Source organism: Oncorhynchus kisutch, linkage group LG11 (assembly GCF_002021735.2).
Source record: "Oncorhynchus kisutch isolate 150728-3 linkage group LG11, Okis_V2, whole genome shotgun sequence".
In the NCBI taxonomy this organism is placed as follows: Eukaryota; Metazoa; Chordata; class Actinopteri; order Salmoniformes; family Salmonidae; genus Oncorhynchus; species Oncorhynchus kisutch.
Genome location: NC_034184.2, coordinates 67775888 through 67797319, shown reverse-complemented (window position 1 = coordinate 67797319; position 21432 = coordinate 67775888). Strand labels below are relative to the sequence as shown.

The 21432-nt window shown below is 44.6% G+C and overlaps 1 protein-coding gene across 13 annotated transcripts in view; it reads right to left on the bottom strand.

Moving 5' to 3' along the window:
* The window catches only part of LOC109899362 (microtubule-associated protein 4), a 125139-nt gene extending 104381 nt beyond the window's left edge, over nucleotides 1-20758 (bottom strand). For all 13 annotated transcript variants that reach the window (XM_031836149.1, XM_031836151.1, XM_031836154.1 and 10 more), the window contains exon 1: nucleotides 20636-20758. The gene's annotated coding sequence lies outside the window, so the exon portion shown is untranslated. The remainder of the gene's footprint in view (nucleotides 1-20635) is intronic.
* Nucleotides 20759-21432: the final 674 nt, after the last annotated feature.

Sequence of the window (21432 nt, the reverse complement as noted above, 5' to 3'; positions counted from 1 at the left end):
TAGATGTGGACTGTGGTTAATGGGAGCTTCCAGGGGGATGCATGTTCAGATAGAAATACATTCAGTAGAGCAGACATGATTGCCTGTTATGCTAGGTATTTAGAACCGTACCATCTCTATTAGGGATGCACGATATACCGGTAAACATATCGGAATCGGCCGATATTAGCTAAAAATGCCAACGTCGGTATCGGCCCGATGTCTACTTTAACGCCAATGTGCAAAACCAATATCAAAGGTGACGTGCATATCTATATAAACACAGATAGATGAGAACATCTTTGTATATAACGTAGGTACATGATGTAATGACGCAAAGTAAAATTTTGCGCTACATGTGCAAGACAGCATTCCTAACCTAGCCCCAATGTCTGCTATGTGGATTGAGCAGTCAACAAGTCCAGCAGTCATTTGAAAGAGTAAGAACATTTCAGCGAGACAACGCAAAAGTGAAACCCACTTACACCAAGATAATGGAATTCATTGCCCTTGACAATCAACCGTTCTCTGTTGTGGGTGATGTTGGCTTTCGCCGACTGGTCGAGCACCGGTACACTTTTCTTTATTTTTGGTACTATTTTTCAGATGTTGCCCTACCGGAGTTACACAGTAATAGCATCACTGCTATTAGCTTCACAACTGACATTTGGACCAGCGATATCAGCCCCATGAACATGCTGAGTCTGACAGCACAGTGGGTTGTGGAGGATTTCGTACTGAGGAAAGTCGCATTGCACGCTCATAAATATGCTGGTTGTCATACCGCTGCTGCCATTTCAATGGCATTTGAGAACATGTTTGAAATTTGGAAACATGAACACACACACACACCATTCAAACAACTGACTGGAGAAATAAGCTCATCAACTCAATGCAGCAGACGTGATACCCTCGGTCATGGCATTGAAACGCCTGCTCAACAAAACTGACAGGGATGTAAACAAATGTGCACAAAATTTGAGATAAACTTTATGTGCGTATGGAACATTTCTGTGATTTTTATTTCAGCTCATGAAACATGGGACCAACTCTTTACATGTTACGTTTATATATTTGTTCAGTGTAATATTCGTATTCTAATTCCTAATTCTAACGCCACCAATTCTGTCACATAACAGTGGAGTGCGCATGCCCATTCTGACTTCGACAATGCAAGATAACCAGCTAGCTAGCAGCTAGTGTGTGTCGTTAGTGCTGACTAGTTTCTATGGAGTGAAGATGGCCCCTTTTCCCGACGACGTGGATGTTTTTACTGGCCCACATTGACGAATGAAACAGTTGCCATTGACAACAGTTTGCTCTGGCAACAAAACTGCCCACACAGTCTGTGAACAAGCGATTCAGTGGCATTCTCTCTTTACTGTCCGAGTCTGTAATACCATGTTAATAATCATGTTTCAAGCAGACCACCATAGTCCCTGTGCCCAAGAACACTAAGGTAACTTGCCAAAATGACTACCGACCCGTAGCACTCAAGTCTGTAGCCATGAAGTGCTTTGAAAGGCTGGTCATGGCTCACATCAACACCACTATCTCAGAAACCCTAGACCCACAGCAATTTGCATACCGCCCCAACAGATCCACAAATGATGCAATCTCTATTGCACGCCACACTGCCCTTTCCCACCTGGACAAAAGGAACACCTATATGAGAATGCTATTCATTGACTACAGCTCAGCATTAAACACCATAGTGTTGCTCATGACTAAGCTAAGGACCCTGGGACTAAACAGCTTCCTCTGCAACTGGATCCGGGACTTCCTGACAGGCCGCCCCAAGGTGGTACGGGTAGGTAACTACACATCTGCCACACTGATCCTCAATACAGGGGCACCTCAGGGGTGTGTGCTCAGTCCCCTCCTGACGGCACGACCAGGCACGACTCCAACACCATCATTAAGTTTTCCGATGACACAACAGTCTTGGCACGATCACCGACAAGACAGCCTATAGGGTTGTTCCCCCTCAATTTAAAAGATTTGGCATGGGTCCTCAGATCTTCAAAAAGGTTCTACAGCTGCACCATCAAGAGCATCCTGACTGGTTGTATCACTGCCCGGTATGGCAACTGCTCGGCCTCTGACTGCAAGGCACTACAGAGGGTAGTGCGTACGGCCCGGTACATCACTGCCATCCAGGACCTCAATACCAGGCAATGTCAGAGGAAGACCCTAAAAATTGTCAAAGATTCCAGCCACCCTAGTTATAGACTGTTCTCTCTAGTCTAGGTCCAAGAGGCTTCTAAACAGCTTTTACACCCAAGCCATAAGACTGGTGAACATCTAATCAAATGGCTACACAGACTACTTGAATTGCCCCCCCCCCCTCTTGTACACCACTGCTACTCTCTGTTGTCATCTATGCATAGTCACTTTAATAACTCTACCTACATGTACATTTACCTTGACTAACCGGTGCCCCCACACATTGACTCTGTACCAGTACCCCCCACAATTGTTATTTTACTTGTCATGGTTGAGAATAAAACGACTGAACAAATGAAGAATGAAACAGCACAGAAAGTAAGTGAAAGAAATAGGTTTTGATGATGTTTTACTGGGAATGGGGACAAACGTAAATGCCAACAAAATAACTTTGTCAGTGTGGTGTGTGTGTGTCTGTAAAAATCAGTTAAGAACAAATTCTTATTTACAATGACGGCCTACCCCGGGCCAAACCCAGACGACGCTGGGCCAATTGTGCGCCGCCTTATGGGACTCCCATTTACGGCCGGATATGATACAGCCTGGATTCGAACCAGGGACTGTAGTAATGCCTCTTGCATTGCAATGCAGTGCCTTAGACCGCTGTGTCTATGTGTGTGTGTTAACTATTTAACTGTACTAGAATGCTAAAAAGGCCGCTATTTGTTTTTATATCAGTTATCAGTATAGTTTTTTTGGGGGGCAAGGAAAATATCGGATATCGATATCGGCCAAAAATATCATATCAGTGCATCACTAACCTCTATGCATTATTTATCTGTGAAGTTCTAAACATTGTATCCCTTTGAATAATCCCCAGGTCAGAATCCCCAGCATGCTTTGCCCTGCTCTCTGGTGTAGGGTTAGTCTCACGAGGGCTCTGTCCTAGCAGGCAGGAAGGCCCCGTTCAAAACAAAGCCTGTGGATTATACACTGTGGAGAGCACCGGCAGTGGCGTAGCACTCATTCAGTCATCGTGTGGTTTCTGTGATCACCCGTTTCAAACAGTTCGGTTCCTCTGTTCAACTTGGAACTGGTGTTCACATTGACTACTGCTGCTCAGAATGTTGCAGACAACCCAGGTGGGAACAATGAAGTATGATCCCCAATTAGAGACAACGATAATCAACTGCCTCTAATTGGGAACCATACCAAGTAAACCAACATAGAAATAGGAAAACTAGAACACCCCCCTAGTCACACCCCCCTAGACCTACAACACTATAGAAAACCAAGGGCTCTCTATGGTCCGGGCGTGACACAGACAAAGAAAGATGGTTTGTCACTGTCACACACAAACGTATGTGCGCAAATGGACAAACACACACACAAATACATCCATTCATGAACCCACCCACATGTCAAAATGTAATTTTCACAGAGGTGCCATTCCTCTCCTGGTATGGGGAAAACAACATGTCAGGATGGCAAGTCACATGGACCAAAATAGTCTGGTAACGTGCTGCAACACAACCATCACTCAATCTGGGATGAGTGCTGTATGTTCCACATATGAATAATATGTCAGAAACATATTAATAATGCAATGGTGTCATCCACTAAGGCTTTATGAGCAGGAGGGAAATCAACTAGCACTGCTTGTTTGCTCTTTCCTGCTGTGTGGTGTGTGTGTGTGTTTTCTCTCCCAATGTCTGGGTAAATCGATGGTAAAAAGAAAAGCAGAGCCCTTGGGAGGGAAGGGGGGGGGGGCCCCTCACAAGGTCCTCCCAAAAACCTGCTGTCAGCCATCCAACTGCTGTGTAAGGAGAGAGGGATGAAAGGAGGAGGGGAGGAGAGAGAGATGGGGCTTATCCTCTGAGCCGACATTGCAGCAGCACACTGATTACTGAGACAGGTCATCTGTGCTCAGAGAGAGAGAGAGAGTGTGTGTGTGTGTGTGTAAGCAAATCTGTAAATGCAACAGCAGATGTTCTTGTATGAGTGTGCATGTGCGCCACAGAGATAGTATGTGTGTGTATATGTTCCTTTTGTGCATTTGTCCTTGCCTGTGGATAAGTGGCAGCACCCATCCAGTCATCTCCATGTTAAAGTGTTTCCCCTGAAGAGCCTGTGTATGTCTTTGATCTGTAGCCCTCTTCACCGAGACCCAGTGTGATTAATGCAATTTGGTTTGGCCCCCTCCAGAAACAGAGGCTCTTCATACTTAATAGGCTTTACGCAAAAATACTCTCGACTACACGTATACTGTAAGGTATACCAGGTAGCGCAGGACAGTTGCCTCCCTCTAAGCAGGGCAGTGTAAACAGAAATGTCTCGTTGAGCCAACACACTTACAGTGAACATTTTAATAGCATGGCAATGTTTTAGAAACAGCTCAAATGTACAGACATTTAGCATATTTTTTAGACTTGTTTTAATTGAGTTTTTATCTGAAATTGTAGTAACAGCCTGTAACATTCTGAAATTGTAGTAACAGCCTGTAACATTCTGAAATTGTAGTAACAGCCTGTAACATTCTGAAATTGTAGTAACAGCCTGTAACATTCTGAAATTGTAGTAACAGCCTGTAACATTCTGAAATTGTAGTAACAGCCTGTAACATTCTGAAATTGTAGTAACAGCCTGTAACATTCTGAAATTGTAGTAACAGCCTGTAACATTCTGAAATTGTAGTAACAGCCTGTAACATTCTGAAATTGTAGTAACAGCCTGTAACATTCTGAAATTGTAGTAACAGCCTGTAACATTCTGAAATTGTAGTAACAGCCTGTAACATTCTGAAATTGTAGTAACAGCCTGTAACATTCTGAAATTGTAGTAACAGCCTGTAACATTCTGAAATTGTAGTAACAGCCTGTAACATTCTGAAATTGTAGTAACAGCCTGTAACATTCTGAAATTGTAGTAACAGCCTGTAACATTCTGAAATTGTAGTAACAGCCTGTAACATTCTGAAATTGTAGTAACAGCCTGTAACATTCTGAAATTGTAGTAACAGCCTGTAACATTCTGAAATTGTAGTAACAGCCTGTAACATTCTGAAATTGTAGTAACAGCCTGTAACATTCTGAAATTGTAGTAACAGCCTGTAAGATTCTGAAATTGTAGTAACAGCCTGTAACATTCTGAAATTGTAGCTTTAAATCTCAAGCGATTATTTAGATGTTTTTGCTTGACTGCACTAAGCCACCGAGGAACAGACGAGAAGCAACTCCCCAGGGAATAACTAATGATTTCAGTCGCAATTTGCTTTTACCTCATATAATGACTTCCATGAAATTGATCAAATGAAGCCTGGTTTGTTCTAAGGTAACTTTAATAAGGTAGCTTGTATAAGCCTAAGAGCTTGGCCTGCTATGGTTCAGCTAAACATCACCATTCAACTACAGCCAGCACGTTTGTGAGGATTCAGAAGTTATTGTTTGTTTAGCTAGCTAGCTAATGTTACCTAGCTGTGTAGCGTTTAGTGCATTCAGAATGTATTGAGATCATTTGACATTTTCCACATTTTGTTGGGAGAAACTCTCCAAATACAGGTGTGCCAAGCTAGTAGGGTCGTACCCAAGAAGACTTGCGGCTATAATCGCTCCCAAAGGTGCTTCAACAAAGTACTGAGTAAAGGGTCTGAATACTCACAGAACTAGTCAAGGTTTGGACACACCTACTCATTCAACGGTTTTTCTTTATTTTTTACTATTTTCTACATTGTGGAATAATAGTGAACACATTAAAACTATGAAATAGCACATATGGAATCATGTAGTAACCAAAAAAGTGTTAAACATATCAAAATATATTTGAGTTTTTTTTTTAAGTAGCCACCCTTTGCCTTGATGACAGCTTTGTACACTCCTGGCATTCTCTCAACCTGCTTCATGAGGTAGTCACCTGAATTGCATTTCAATTAACAGGTGTGTCTTGTTAAGAGTTGATTTGTGGAAATTCTGTCCTTCTTGATGCCTTTGAGCCAATCAGCTGTGTTGTGACAAGGTAGGGGTGGTATACAGAAGATAGCCCTATTTGGTAAAAGACTGTCACGATCGTCGTAATGATGAGACCAAGGCGCAGCGTGAATAGAATTCCACATAATTTTAATAAAGAGAAACTCACTAAACAAAACAATAAAGAACAACAACTGAACCGTGAAGCTATACAACTAGTGCAGACAGGCAACTAAACATAGACAAGATCCCACAAACACAAAAGGGAAATGGCTACCTAAATATGATCCCCAATCAGAGACAATGATAAACAGCTGTCTCTGATTGGGAACCATATCAGGCCAACATAGACATACAAAAAACCATAGATGACCCACCCTAGACACTATTACGCCCCACCCAACACAGAGAAAAAACAGTTTACTATGGTCAGGGCGTGACAAAGGCCAAGTCCATATTATGGCAAGAACAGCTCAAATAAGCAAAGAGAAACGACAGTCCATCATTACTTTAAGACATGAAGGTCAGTCAATTCGTGAAAATTTCAAGAACTTTGAAAGTTTCTTCAAGTGCAGTAGCAATAATAATAATCAAGCGCTATGATGAAACTGACCCCCATGAGGACCGCCACAGGAAAGGAAGACCCAGAGTTACTTCTGCTGCAAAGGATAAATTCAGTAGAGTTACACCTCAGATTGCAGCCCAAATAAATGCTTCACAGAGTTCAAGTAACAGGCAGATCTCAACATCAACTGTTCAAATGAGACTGCGTGAATCAGGCCTTCATGGTCAAATTGCTGCAGAGAAACCACTACTAAAGTACACCAATAAGAAGAGATTTGCTTGGGCCAAGAAACACGAGCAATGGACATTATATCAGGGAAAATCTGTCCTTTGGTCTGATGAGTCCAAATTTTAGATTTTTAGTTCCAACTTTGTGAGACGCAGAGTAGGTGAATGGATCATCTCCGCATGTGTGGTTCCCACCGTGAAGCATGGAGGAGGAGGTGTGATGGTGCTTTGCTGGTGACATTGCCTGTGATTTATTTAAAATTCAAGGCACACTTAACCAGCATGGCTACCACAGCATTCTGCAGTGATACGCCATCCCATCTGGTTTGCGTTCAGTGGGACTATCATTTGTTTTTCAACAGGACAATGACCCAACACACCTCCAGGCTGTATAAGGACTATTTGACCAAGAAGGAGAGTGATGGAGTGCTGCATCAGATGACCTGGCCTCCACAATCACCTGACCTCAACTCAATTGAGATGGTTTGGGATGAGTTGGACCGCAAAGGAATAACAGCTAACAAGTGCTCAGCATATGTGGGAACTCTTTTAAGACTGTTGGGAAAGCCTTCCAGGTGACCACCTCATGGAGCTAGTTGAGAGAATGCCAAGAGTGTGCAAAGCTGTCAAGGCAAAGGGTGGCTACTTTGAAGAATATCAAATATTTAGATTTGTATAACACTTTTTTGGTTACTACATGATTCCATATGTGTTGTTTCATAGTTTGTATGTATTTACTATTATTCTACAAGGTAGAAAATAGTACAAAATAATGAAAAACTCTTGAATGAGTAGGTGTGTCCAAACTGGTACTTTATGTAAATGTGATATTTCAGTTTTTTTGGTTAGTCATTATGGGGTATTGTGTCAAGGGGCCTGAATATTTTCAGAATGCATTGTATTATAATATGAATGACACTGTATGATAATGTTACTGTACTTTTATATTCGTATGGGAATACGAATATAAAAGTACTAACAGCTAATTGAATGTGTACGGACAAGAAAATAAACCATTTAATTGTCTGCACAGGCTTGTGAATTGTTGCATTATTCAAGAGTGTAATATGGTTTGGTTGCATTATTCAATAGTGTAATTAGGGCTGGGCGATATGGCCTAAAATGCATAAGCTTTGTTGTTCAATAAAATGTGAAATACACTGCATTTCAAAACAGTGAGCAATAAATAATCTAATGAATTCAGGACTGGTGAAATTATACCTGCCTTACACAACCATAAGACCCACTAATAATTCAATTATTTTATGAAAAGTTTAACCTGCTTTTTCGCAATAATCACTGATCTGGCTTTCAAGTCTGTCTACAAAAATGCCCTTTTTGTTACAAAATGTAACCAGACCCATGAATAATGTACATTCACTAATAACGACTAACTTCTTGTAGCAGGCATTATCGAAAATGAACACCGGTCTCATCAGCAGTCTCTCAAGCACAAGCCCACATGCTAGTGAGTAGCCAGCTAATCTTTATATTTAAAGTTTAGCCAACTCACGGGCAATGTCACCAGCAAAGCACCATCACACCTCCACCTCCTATTTGCTAGCTAACAGGGTAGAACAGTTGAATTGTTATCAACACACCCTTCTGTCCAACTATTTGAACAACATGCTAGTAGGCCTGGGACGATACCAGTATTGCAATATTTTTTTCCATGGCAAAAATGAAACCACGAAGCAGACCAAACTCTTTGGTCCTTTAAAAACCTTCTGAATGTAAAATACTGTGTGCTATAGCTTGGAAAATAAATGTGACACTGGATGACAACATAAAGATGTTTGTCTCCAACATCAGGGCTGTTTTCCTAAAGAAGTTGCATGCCCTTCGCATTTTGTTTCCTTGCAGCGATACTAATGAGTATAGCGATACTGGCTTCGTCTCGGTCCTACATGCGAAGGGCATTTAAGACTATTCTTGATTTTATCTTGTCTTAACATATACTAAATAATAAACTCAGCAAAAAAAGAAACGTCCTCTCACTGTCAACTGCGTTTATTTTCAGCAAACTTAACATGTTTAAATATTTGTATGAGCATAACAAGATTCAACAACTGAGACATAAACTGAACAAGTTACACAGACATGTGACTAACAAAAATTGAATAATGTGTCCCTGAACAAAGTGGGGGTCAAAATCAAAAGTAACAGTCAGTATCTGGTGTGGCCACCAGCTGCATTTAATTACTGCAGTGCATCTCCTCCTCATGGACTTCACCAGATTTGCCAGTTCTTGCTGTGAGATGTTAACCCACTCCTCCACCAAGGCACCTGCAAGTTCCCGGACATTTCTGGGGGGTATGGCGCTAGTCCTCACCCTCCGATCCAAGGTTCCAGACGTGCTCAATGGGATTGAGATCGGGCTCTTCGCTGGCCATGGCAGAACACTGACATTCCTGTCTTACAGGAAATCATGCACAGAATGAGCAGTATGGCTGGTAGCATTGTCATGCTGGAGGGTCGTGTCAGGATGAGCCTGCAGGAAGGGTACCATATGAGGGAGGAGGATGTCTTCCCTGTAACACACAGCGTTGAGATTGCCTGGCATGACAACAAGCTCAGTTCGATGATGCTGTGACACACCGCCCCAGACCATGACGGAACCTCCACCTCCAAATCGATCCCGCTCCAGAGTACAGGCCTTGGTGTAACGCTCATTCCTATGACGATAAACGCAAATCCGACCATCACCCATGGTGAGACAAAACCGCGACTCGTCAGTGAAGAGCACTTTTTGTCAGTCCTGTCTGGTCCAGCGACGGTGGGTTTGTGCCCATAGGCAATGTTGTTGCCGGTGATGTCTGGTGAGGACCTGCCTTACAACAGGCCTACAAGCCCTCAGTACGGCCTCTCTCAGCTTATTGTGGACAGTCAGAGCACTGATGGAGGGATTGTGCGTTCTTGGTGTAACTCGGGTAGTTGTTGCCATCCTGTACCTGTCCCGCAGGTGTGATGTTCGGATGTACAGATCCTGTGCAGGTGTTGTTACACGTGGTCTGCCACTGTGAGGACGGTCAGCTGTCCGTCCTGTCTCCCTGTCGCATTGTCTTAGGCGTCTCACAGTATGGACATTACCGTTGATTGCCCTGGCCACATCTGCAGTCCTCATGCCTCCTTGCAGCATGCCTAAGGCACATTCACACAAATGAGCAGGGACCCTGCTACTCTTTCTTTTGGTGTTTTTTCAGAGTCAGTAGAAAGGCCTCTTTAGTGTCCTAAGTTTTCATAACTGTGACCTTAATTGCCTACCGTCTGTAAGCTTGATTTTCAATTACATTTGCATTGATATCAGAGGGATTAGAGGGACAATAGAGTGCTGACTACCAGGCAGGAGCACGTTTGGTAGGCTACTAATGACCATCAGCAGCATCAGAGCTTGGAGAAGCCTAATTACCATGACTAGAACGGTCATGTGGAATTTGACTGCCATCATGACTTGTGACCACCTGTGTGGCGGTAATACGGTCACTGTAACAAACAGCCCTTGTCGAGACATAAAAAGGGTACCGTTAGAAAGGGTCACTTCTCCTCTATTACAGTAAAATAATGTCTCAATGTGTTTTAGTTTCCATATGACCGATTCTGTTGGAACAAATCTCAAATGCAAATAGCAAGTTGAAACCGCTTGTCAGAGGAAGACGTGGAAGACGTTTGGAGTGGCAGGGGGAGTGGCTTGGTGTGTGTGTGTGTGTGTGTGTGTGTGTGTGTGTGTGTGTGTGTGTGTGTGTGTGAGAGAGAGAGATAAAAACAGACCGACAAAGACAGAAAGAAGAGAGAAAGACAGAAGCAGAAAGAACTACAACGACAAAGCAAAGCGGAGAGCGAGAGAGATATCCAGTAAGGAGGGAGGACATGAGAGAGAGATATCCAGTAAGGAGGGAGGACATGAGAGAGAGATATCCAGTAAGGAGGGAGGACATGAGAGAGAGAGAGATATCCAGTAAGGAGGGAGGACATGAGAGAGAGAGATATATCCAGTAAGGAGGGAGGACATGAGAAAGAGAGATATATCCAGTAAGGAGGGAGGACATGAGAGAGAGAGAGAGAGAGAGAGATATCAAGTAAGGAGGGAGGACATGAGAGAGAGAGAGATATCCAGTAAGGAGGGAGGACATGAGAGAGAGAGAGATATCCAGTAAGGAGGGAGGACATGAGAGAGAGATATCCAGTAAGGAGGGAGGACATGAGAGAGATATCCAGTAAGGAGGGAGGACATGAGAGAGAGAGAGAGATATCAAGTAAGGAGGGAGGACATGAGAGAGAGAGAGATATTAAGTAAGGAGGGAGGACATGAGAGAGAGAGATATTAAGTAAGGAGTGAGGACATGACAGAGATATCCAGTAAGGAGGGAGGACATGAGAGAGAGATATCCAGTAAGGAGGGAGGACATAAGAGAGAGAAAGATATCCAGTAAGGAGGGAGGACATGAGAGAGAGAGAGATATCCAGTAAGGAGGGAGGACATGAGAGAGAGAGAGAGAGAGAGAGAGATATCCAGTATGGAGGGAGGACATGAGAGAGATATCCAGTAAGGAGGGAGGACATGAGAGCGAGAGATATATCCAGTAAGGAGGGAGGACATGAGAGAGAGAGAGATATCCAGTAAGGAGGGAGGACATGAGAGAGAGAGAGATATCCAGTAAGGAGGGAGGACATGAGAGCGAAAGAATGCAATATATAAAAAGAGAGAGGTCCTGTGAGTTGTAGCTATGTCCTCCTCTCTCTAATGGTATTAGTGCACTCAGGGACATTTCTGTTCGATGTAATTCAGACCCTGATGTAGCCCATTAGGTTGTACTCTGGAAGAGGGAGGAGGGAGAAAGAGAGAGAGCATAGTTCTGCTCTAAAAGTACTGGAGCCACTGCCACACCCTGTACTAGCCAATCCCCCTCTCCACTCCTCCTTGGGCCTCTCTCTCTCGTCTGACAAGCCAGTCTGAGTCTCTGTGTGGGAGGGTGAGGGTTGGGGTTGGGATAGAGTGACAGAGAATTAATTCCCCTGTGCCAATTCCCTATGTCTCCCTCCCACGTTTATGTGCATGTAGGTTCTCTCTCGCTCACGCTCAAGCACACACACACACAGCGCTGGGTCTGTGTTTGCCAGGATTGGAAACTATGCTGCCCATTGTTGCAGAGCGAGGCTTGACACATCGCAATGGAACGCACAGCAGCACAGACACAAAGGACAATTCTAATCCCAAAACAAACACTTACACACAGGTAGCAGACACACTAAGCCTGGCCTAAGTCTGAGGCAACATTAGCGAACAAATAAACTAAATCTCAGTCCTATGTTGTAGTATTAATGGTTAATAGGAAGTTCTCCAAAAGAGAGTCAAGTAACGGTACTCAAAGCAGCTCTCTCCTCCCCCTCCCTCCTCCATGATTACCTTTGGTAATGGTAGTTATCTCTCTCCTCTCCCCCCTCCATCCTCCATGATTACCTTTGGTAATGGTAGTTATCTCTCTCCTCTCCTCCCCCTCCCTCCTCCATGATTACCTTTGGTAATGGTAGTTATCTCTCTCCTCTCCCCCCTCCATCCTCCATGATTACCTTTGGTAATGGTAGTTATCTCTCTCCTCTCCTCCCCCTCCCTCCTCCATGATTACCTTTGGTAATGGTAGTTATCTCTCTCCTCCCCCTCCCTCCTCCATGATTACCTTTGGTAATGGTAGTTATCTCTCTCCTCTCCTCCCCCTCCCTCCTCCATGATTACCTTTGGTAATGGTAGTTATCTCTCTCCTCTCCTCCCCCTCCCTCCTCCATGATTACCTTTGGTAATGGTAGTTATCTCTCTCCTCTCCTCCCCCTCCCTCCTCCATGATTACCTTTGGTAATGGTAGTTATCTCTCTCCTCTCCTCCCCCTCCCTCCTCCATGATTACCTTTGGTAATGGTGGTCCTCTCTCTCCTCCCCCCCCTTCATCCTCCATGATTACCTTTGGTAATGGTAGTTATCTCTCTCCTCTCCTCCCCCTCCCTCCTCCATGATTACCTTTGGTAATGGTAGTTATCTCTCTCCTCTCCTCCCCCTCCCTCCTCCATGATTACCTTTGGTAATGGTAGTTATCTCTCTCCTCTCCTCCCCCTCCCTCCTCCATGATTACCTTTGGTAATGGTAGTTCTCTCTCCTCTCCTCCCCCTCCCTCCTCCATGATTACCTTTGGTAATGGTAGTTATCTCTCTCCTCTCCTCCCCCTCCATGATTACCTTTAGTAATGGTAGTTATCTCTCTCCTCTCCTCCCCCCTCCATGATTACCTTTGGTAATGGTAGTTATCTCTCTCCTCTCCTCCCCCTCCCTGATTACCTTTGGTAATGGAGGTCCTCTCTCTCCTCTCCCCCCTCCCTCCTCCATGATTACCTTTGGTAATGGTAGTTATCTCTCTCCTCTCCCCCCTCCCTCCTCCATGATTACCTTTGGTAATGGTGGTTCTCTCTCCTCCCCCTCCATGATTACCTTTGGTAATGGTGGTTCTCTCTCTCCTCTCCCCCCTCCCTCCTCCATGATTACCTTTGGTAATGGTGGTTCTCTCTCTCCTCTCCTCCCCCTCCATGATTACCTTTGGTAATGGTGGTTCTCTCTCTCCTCTCCTCCCCCTCCATGATTACATTTGGTAATGGTGGTTCTCTCTCTCTCCTCTCCCCCCCTCCCTCCTCCATGATTACCTTTGGTAATGGTGGTCCTCTCTCTCCTCTCCCTCCTCCATGATTACCTTTGGTAATGGCGGTCCTCTCTCTCCTCTCCTCCCCTCCCTCCTCCATGATTACCTTTGATAATGGTGGTCTCTCTCTCCTCTCCTCCCCCTCCCTCCTCCATGATTACCTTTGGTAATGGTAGTTATCTCTCTCCTCTCCTCCCCCTCCCTCCTCCATGATTACCTTTGGTAATGGTAGTTATCTCTCTCCTCTCCTCCCCCTCCCTCCTCCATGATTACCTTTGGTAATGGTAGTTATCTCTCTCCTCTCCTCCCCCTCCCTCCTCCATGATTACCTTTGGTAATGGTAGTTATCTCTCTCCTCTCCTCCCCCTCCCTCCTCCATGATTACCTTTGGTAATGGTAGTTATCTCTCTCCTCTCCTCCCCCTCCCTCCTCCATGATTACCTTTGGTAATGGTAGTTATCTCTCTCCTCTCCTCCCCCTCCCTCCTCCATGATTACCTTTGGTAATGGTGGTCCTCTCTCTCCTCTCCCCCCTCCATCCTCCATGATTACCTTTGGTAATGGTAGTTATCTCTCTCCTCTCCTCCCCCTCCCTCCTCCATGATTACCTTTGGTAATGGTAGTTATCTCTCTCCTCTCCTCCCCCTCCCTCCTCCATGATTACCTTTGGTAATGGTAGTTATCTCTCTCCTCTCCTCCCCCTCCCTCCTCCATGATTACCTTTGGTAATGGTAGTTATCTCTCTCCTCTCCTCCCCCTCCATGATTACCTTTGGTAATGGTAGTTATCTCTCTCCTCTCCTCCCCCCTCCATGATTACCTTTGGTAATGGTAGTTATCTCTCTCCTCTCCTCCCCCTCCCTGATTACCTTTGGTAATGGAGGTCCTCTCTCTCCTCTCCCCCCTCCCTCCTCCATGATTACCTTTGGTAATGGTAGTTATCTCTCTCCTCTCCCCCCTCCCTCCTCCATGATTACCTTTGGTAATGGTGGTTCTCTCTCCTCCCCCTCCATGATTACCTTTGGTAATGGTGGTTCTCTCTCTCCTCTCCCCCCTCCCTCCTCCATGATTACCTTTGGTAATGGTGGTTCTCTCTCTCCTCTCCTCCCCCTCCATGATTACCTTTGGTAATGGTGGTTCTCTCTCTCCTCTCCTCCCCCTCCATGATTACCTTTGGTAATGGTGGTTCTCTCTCTCTCCTCTCCCCCCCTCCCTCCTCCATGATTACCTTTGGTAATGGTGGTCCTCTCTCTCCTCTCCCTCCTCCATGATTACCTTTGGTAATGGTGGTCCTCTCTCTCCTCTCCCCCCTCCCTCCTCCATGATTACCTTTGATAATGGTGGTTCTCTCTCTCCTCTCCCCCCTCCCTCCTCCATGATTACCTTTGGTAATGGTGGTTCTCTCTCTCCTCTCCCCCCCCTCCCTCCTCCATGATTACCTTTGGTAATGGTAGTGGTTCTCTCTCCCTCCAACCATCTATCTCTGTGTCTAGCTGTGTGGTGATAATGGTGGTGTTGGATGTGTCCCAGGCAACACGGTGGCTATAATTCTGCTGGAGGCCTGATTGACAGTTAAAGCCAAGCTGCGGCCCGGCTGCCTCCGTTGTCCTGTTGCAGGGGATTACACCGCCCGCCAACCCTTTGCTGCCTCTGTCCTCTTTCCATCCTTCTCTCCATTCTTCATTCACCCGCTGCTGTCACGCAATCTCAAAGTCGTGGTCGACTATGGACGACCACTTGGCCGAAAGCCAACCAACTTAATAAAGCACAGAACAATATCGCTCGCCGGTTTATCCTCCATTTACTAATCCAAAGTAAAGTCCCACATAGCCACCTCCTCCCATCCTTACGTTCTAACCTCACCAGCATTCCAATCCATAGTTGTTCTATCCATTCTCCTCCATCTTATCTTCCTGTTGTTTTTCACTGATAAAAAGTGCTTGCACTTAAAATGTCTATGTGGCAGTCTAAGCTTTGAATTTTTAAGAGATCCCAAGCAAAGCTCTGTACAGCATAGTACTGTTTGATAATGGGTCAATTGGCGTGATAAGACCAGTGACTAGGTATGCATAATTCATGTAAACTAGAAAGGTTTCTGTTGATGCACTGCTAAATAGAGGGAAGGAGCGTTGCCTTGAACTGGCAGAAAACACAAGCAAACTAAAAGAGGGTGGTGATTTGATAGGCTAATGTAGAAACACAAGCTGTGAATGGGTGAAACTTGTCCACAGCGATACTGGACAAGCTCAGACAGCACAATCTGGCACAACCATAAACAACACTTAAGTAATCACCAATCGGTATTGGTGATTACACAAAACTCAAAGTAAAATGGCCGTCTTTGGACTGTTTCCTCTTGCTATTATCCAGGTGTGAAAAAGTAACAACTACGACCGACCACCAACTAACACAACCTACTTCAAGGTGAGAAGAAATGTGGGAGGTGCTGTACACAACGCCAACAACTCTTCGTGATCCTCTCAGAAATGACAACCTGGCATAATTGAAATAAACCATTGTTGCATTCCAATCCCAGACCCATATTCTTCCAATCAGCCAGCAGACAATGTATAACTTCAGTCCTGTTGGGGGCGCCCTGGAAATACAAGAACCCTTCTGCCAGCACATTAGACTCCCTGGAATGGGTCCAAAACTATCACAGACGTCTCAATGAGACACTTACAGTCAGAGCTAGGAGAGATGAAGCCAGAGATGTTCCATTGATGCTTTTAAAAGGGAGACACAGTCCTGTCCTATCAGGCTTACAACATCTTCACCCTGTCAATGATGTGTTGCCTTTGAGCATGTGCCCACAAAAAAAGTCAACTTATTATCACACATGATTGTAGAAGTGAAACTATTCAAACTACCCAATAGGTATACACTGTCCATATAGATAGATGTAACAGTATACAACAGTTTATGTTATGTTATATTCACATTCCGCAGGTAACTGTCCTGTTATTGGCCATAAAAGCAGGCGACCTTAGTATCGATCCCTGCTCACGGATGCCAGACTGACCGGACGGATAAGAAACAAGGCTGCTGTAATTGCATTATGGATAATCGATCCGATCAACTACAGATTGGGCCAACAGCAATAATGACAGTGTCCTGGTTGTCGGTGGCTTGGGGCAGAGGTAGGAGGCTGGGGTACACCACACCGTGATACAGCGATCAGGAGTGAAGACAGTCACGCCAACTCCCTAAGCGCTACACACTCTGTTTGGTCACCATTACCTCACTGTACTGACACCGCCTGATATCCATCACAGGCCCTGACCCATCCCTGTCCTTTGTCTGACCTAGCGTGAGCTGTAGTGCCCCTACTGGACTGCACAGCATCACGCATGCTCTCTGAGGACAGCCACTCCCATCATGGCTGTAATGGTGGTTAATTGAGGGGCAAAAATACTACATCGTTTGAAAATACTGAAGAAATGGGTGATTGATTTCCCAGGCTTCCCATAGGCCCAAACTCCATTGACAGGCTCTTTAAGAGGGCCGGTCTATCTATGGTTGACCAGGCCTCTCTAGGTCTAAAGTTACTGTGGCTTGACTTCCTATCTCTGCTGCAACACACGCTGCCAAGGGTCCCACTTCAGCAGGGTCATGCAGGCCAGGCTAGCAGAGTCATGGTGAGCAGCAGCCACAGGGATGGGAGACACAGATCAGACCAGATTAGCAGAGTGAGGGAGAGTGGAGAGGAATTGAGAGTGCTAGTTCTACTCAATTGGTTTCTCCTATTCACTCTTGCTAGCTAGACTGGGGGCCCCTCTCACCTAGTATGCTCGTTCATCAATTCGTACCCTTCCTGATAACCTCAATTTAATTCAGTCGTTTTGTAATAACCGCTCTTTTGTAATAATCCAAGCACACAAGTGAGGGTTTTAGTGCATAATGAAAATGTGTCCCATGCGTGTAGTTGGAGCTGGCCTAAAAGGATTTGATCTAATGATCGGTGTCACTGTACACTATGCACATCGGTCTCTATTGAGGTAGGATTCATTTTATTTCTATAGTCCTTTCACATCTAATTGAAAAAGAATGACAGTTGTAGATCATTTTAACACGGACTTGGTACGTTTCCCAACAGTGCTGTCGAGCTTTAGGTGCTTATTTTGTTACATTCTAACTCCAGAGAGTGTAGTACGTCACGCCATGTGTATCCGAGAAGCAATCCCCTTTGCAGGGCACGATATAGAAAAAAAACTACCTTGTGATAGTGTCATGACATTACAAATCCACCCGAGGAATTTCCCCAAAAGTTTTGTGTGCGTTTTAGATGTTCTTCTTCATGAGGCATGTAGACCCTGTCGACTGACAGCCGTAAAAGGTTAGTTTCTCCACCCCAAAGCTAACATTTCTTGTCACTTTTGCCCTTTGCAGTGAACGTGCGCTGTGATCTTAGGATTCCTCTCTCTGTCTGTCTCCTCCCTGTAGCATTCCAAACCAAAGCTTCCACAATCCACTACATGTGCTTCTGAATAAATACATTCCATTCCAAAGCGCTTTTTTACTGTGCCGCCTCGATGGAGTGATGACTACGTAGCTTCCAGGTTGCCTGCTCCTGTTTAGACGGCTAGAAGCTGTACGAGACATTACATTAACATGCACTGGCACAGAGACCAAATAGTACAATAAAATGGGTCGTTTCAACCACAAATAGATATCGACAATTCTTTGACAACAACGTGAGCACGGTTAATGAAATCACCACTGTTTGAATTGTTGTACTAGGTGAAGGGGGATGTGTGAAACTACACAGTTGACACGAGGAAAAACTAGGTTGACCAATACAAACCTCTAACGACCTAACCAAAGGTCACTAATGATTAGCAGACTTTTACCCAGGGCAGGCCAGATAGGCTACTTTCATTTTGACATGTTTGACATATGACACAGTAATCCTAGTGGAACCATTCCAGGTCAGGACACAAGTCCAGAAGTTATCCTTTGGGATACGAAAACATCAACGAGTACATGTCTGCATGATTAATCCACAGCCTAACATACTTCCCCTCTTAGCTCAGCTATGCTACAAGCTAGCATGGGCCACAAGACAAAGACATGGAAACCCACACACAAGCAGATTAGATGAGGCCTCCACCTCATTTGGCCAATTTGGCCTGATAGGAGTGTGTGGATTCGTGCCGGAAATGTCTCTAACTGCAGCGGTGCCAAAGAAAGGGAGTAAACATATGCACAATTAAGATACATATACTTTTTATTGTCATATACACCGGAATAGGTGCCGTGAAATGTGTTGTTTTACAGGGTCAGCCAGAGTAGTACAGCAACCCTAGAGCAAAGTAGGGTTAAGCGCCTTGCTCACGGGCACATCGACAGATTTTTCACCTTGTCGGCTACTGGCCTAACACTCTAACTGATAGGCTACCTGCCGCTCTAACGTTGCTATTCTGTAATGATACTATAATTACTAACAACAACAACCTTATTACTGTAGTAATTACAGCATCACTCATAGGTATAAGAGAATCTTAATGTATAGTGTTACCCTCACCTGCATGTTTCTAAAGGTAAAATATATCATTTGACAATCAGACAGAATATAGCCAGTAATGAAGCCTCCGCTGGGTTAGATAGACCCACCTCTGATTCCTGCCTGTAGTAATCTGGGGAGGATTGTCCAGTAATCTCCTGCAGGATCCACACTCCTCTCTAATAGCAAGAATAATCCTCTCTGTTCTTCCTCTTATCATTCCTATCATCAATATCTAGGAGGTATGGCAGCACAAGAGGCCTAAGGGCTGATAATAGTCTACAGAAATCAAATAGGCAGCCCAACAATGAGAGAAAGTAACTAGTGTTTACAGTAATGTGATGCAATGGGGTGGCCAGTTGGCAGAGGGTACAGGTTCCTTTTCATGGATAGGCCTACAGACTGCACTTCGAAACACATGGCAGTGAAAGATATAATTGTCAATAACTGCTCTAAGCAGACAGCACATATTCAAGATAAACAGCTTTCTGGCTACAGTGCAATATCTCAGCTGCTGTGTAGTAGCCCTGAAGGTTGCTTTGGAGATTATATTCACTAAATCATAGCCGATAAACTCAAGTCCAAGATTTATGATGTAGTTGAGCGGGCTACTAGTGTGGGTTTTTATTTTTGTAAATTACAGATTTCAACACCCAAAGAAAAGCCCGCAATTAAACACGAGATTTTTTTGTGTAATTGCGGGCTAGTTTTTTAAATAACAACTTTATAAAAACGTATAAAAACCTACACTAGTCGCCGCTCAACTCCATCATAAATCGTTGAGTTTAATCCGCGAACTAAATCAGAGCATAACACGTAGCCTATTCCAGCCTTATAGGAAATTAAAACTACATTTTACTGCGGCTGTACAGTCAAAACAGAAAACCGTAACATCGAAATGATCCAAATGTCACAATGTTGCAGAGTATTCAAAGTTCACATTTGTCAACAGTCGGATTTGAAGAAGCTCTGCGGGAGGTCCCGACTAAACTGGAGGTCCCGACTGAGCTGGAGGTCCCGACTAAACTGGAGGTCCCGACTAAACTGGAGGTCCCGACTAAACTGGAGGTCCCGACTAAACGGGAGGTCCCGACTAAACTGGAGGTCCCGACTAAACTGGAGGTCCCGACTGAGCTGAAGCCCCCCAAACAAAAACAAAAAAAAACTTAACATTAGGAATTGCACTTTATAAAGGCTTATACCAATAGGAACCATGTGCGCAGTTGCTTAGCTCTAATTGAATGACGTTATGGCCACACACACACACACACACACACACACACACACACACACACACACACACACACACACACAGTCAAGCTTGCATAACTTTGCGAACAGCCATAGCTCCTGCGCTGTGACACTCGGGTGTGACACTGCGACTTCACCCATGCACTTCTTGCTATGATGCGTAACGTGCGTATTTCTCATCCAAAATCACCGTCCCTTCTTCACTGATAAATAAACAAACCATATCAGAACAACATGATAGCCGTAACCCGAGGTACCTAGACGATTTGCCCAATAAAAGGATGAGTTTATTTTGAGTTGACTCACCGTTTGCTGAATATTTTTGACAGTTTGTCGGGAGTCTCCGAGTGTAGCTGCCACCACGATGATGATCCGCCCTCCCGTACTGCGCTTCAGTGACCGCAGGGTAACATTACCGCCTACAGACAGATTCCTCCAATCAAAATCCAAAAATACCAACTGACTGAAATTTTATCCAATGATAATGGCGAAAATGTCCTTTTGACAGACGCTACCTCCAATCACAGCTTTGTATTTTACAAGCGAACGCCCTGATGGTTTCCTTCGGCACTGTAATTTACTTTGATCGACAACCAGAACGTACAATGAGTAAGTTTCACGCCTTTTACGGGACTATATTGGCCCAATAGGCAACCATAAGAAGAACAGCCATTGAAGAGTATCACGCAACTTGACTAAAACGTCAGAATGTCGCTGGCGGACAGTCTACATGGCTAGATCATATATCAATCGCATTGGGCGCGTTGGAACGGATCACTTTTATCAAGTCGGTAGTCACTGCCTTTCAAATTGTATTGCATTATGGGGGTAAAAGAAAATATGACTTGCGCCGACATGTCGACTACATTAACTTTACAACAACCCTATGATCGAAGGTCATGAAGTTTCAACTGCAATTTTATGTAGTTGCTCCTCACTAGCTGCAACTTGCAGCCATCGCCTGCATTGTGGGAGGCACTAATTGTCAACCAATCATTCGTGTTTTTGTTTGATTGCCGCGAACGTGACCAAAGACGTTACTGAAACAGGAAGTAACTTGCCCGCAATTCATATCTAAACAGTGTACAAGTGAATGTAATATT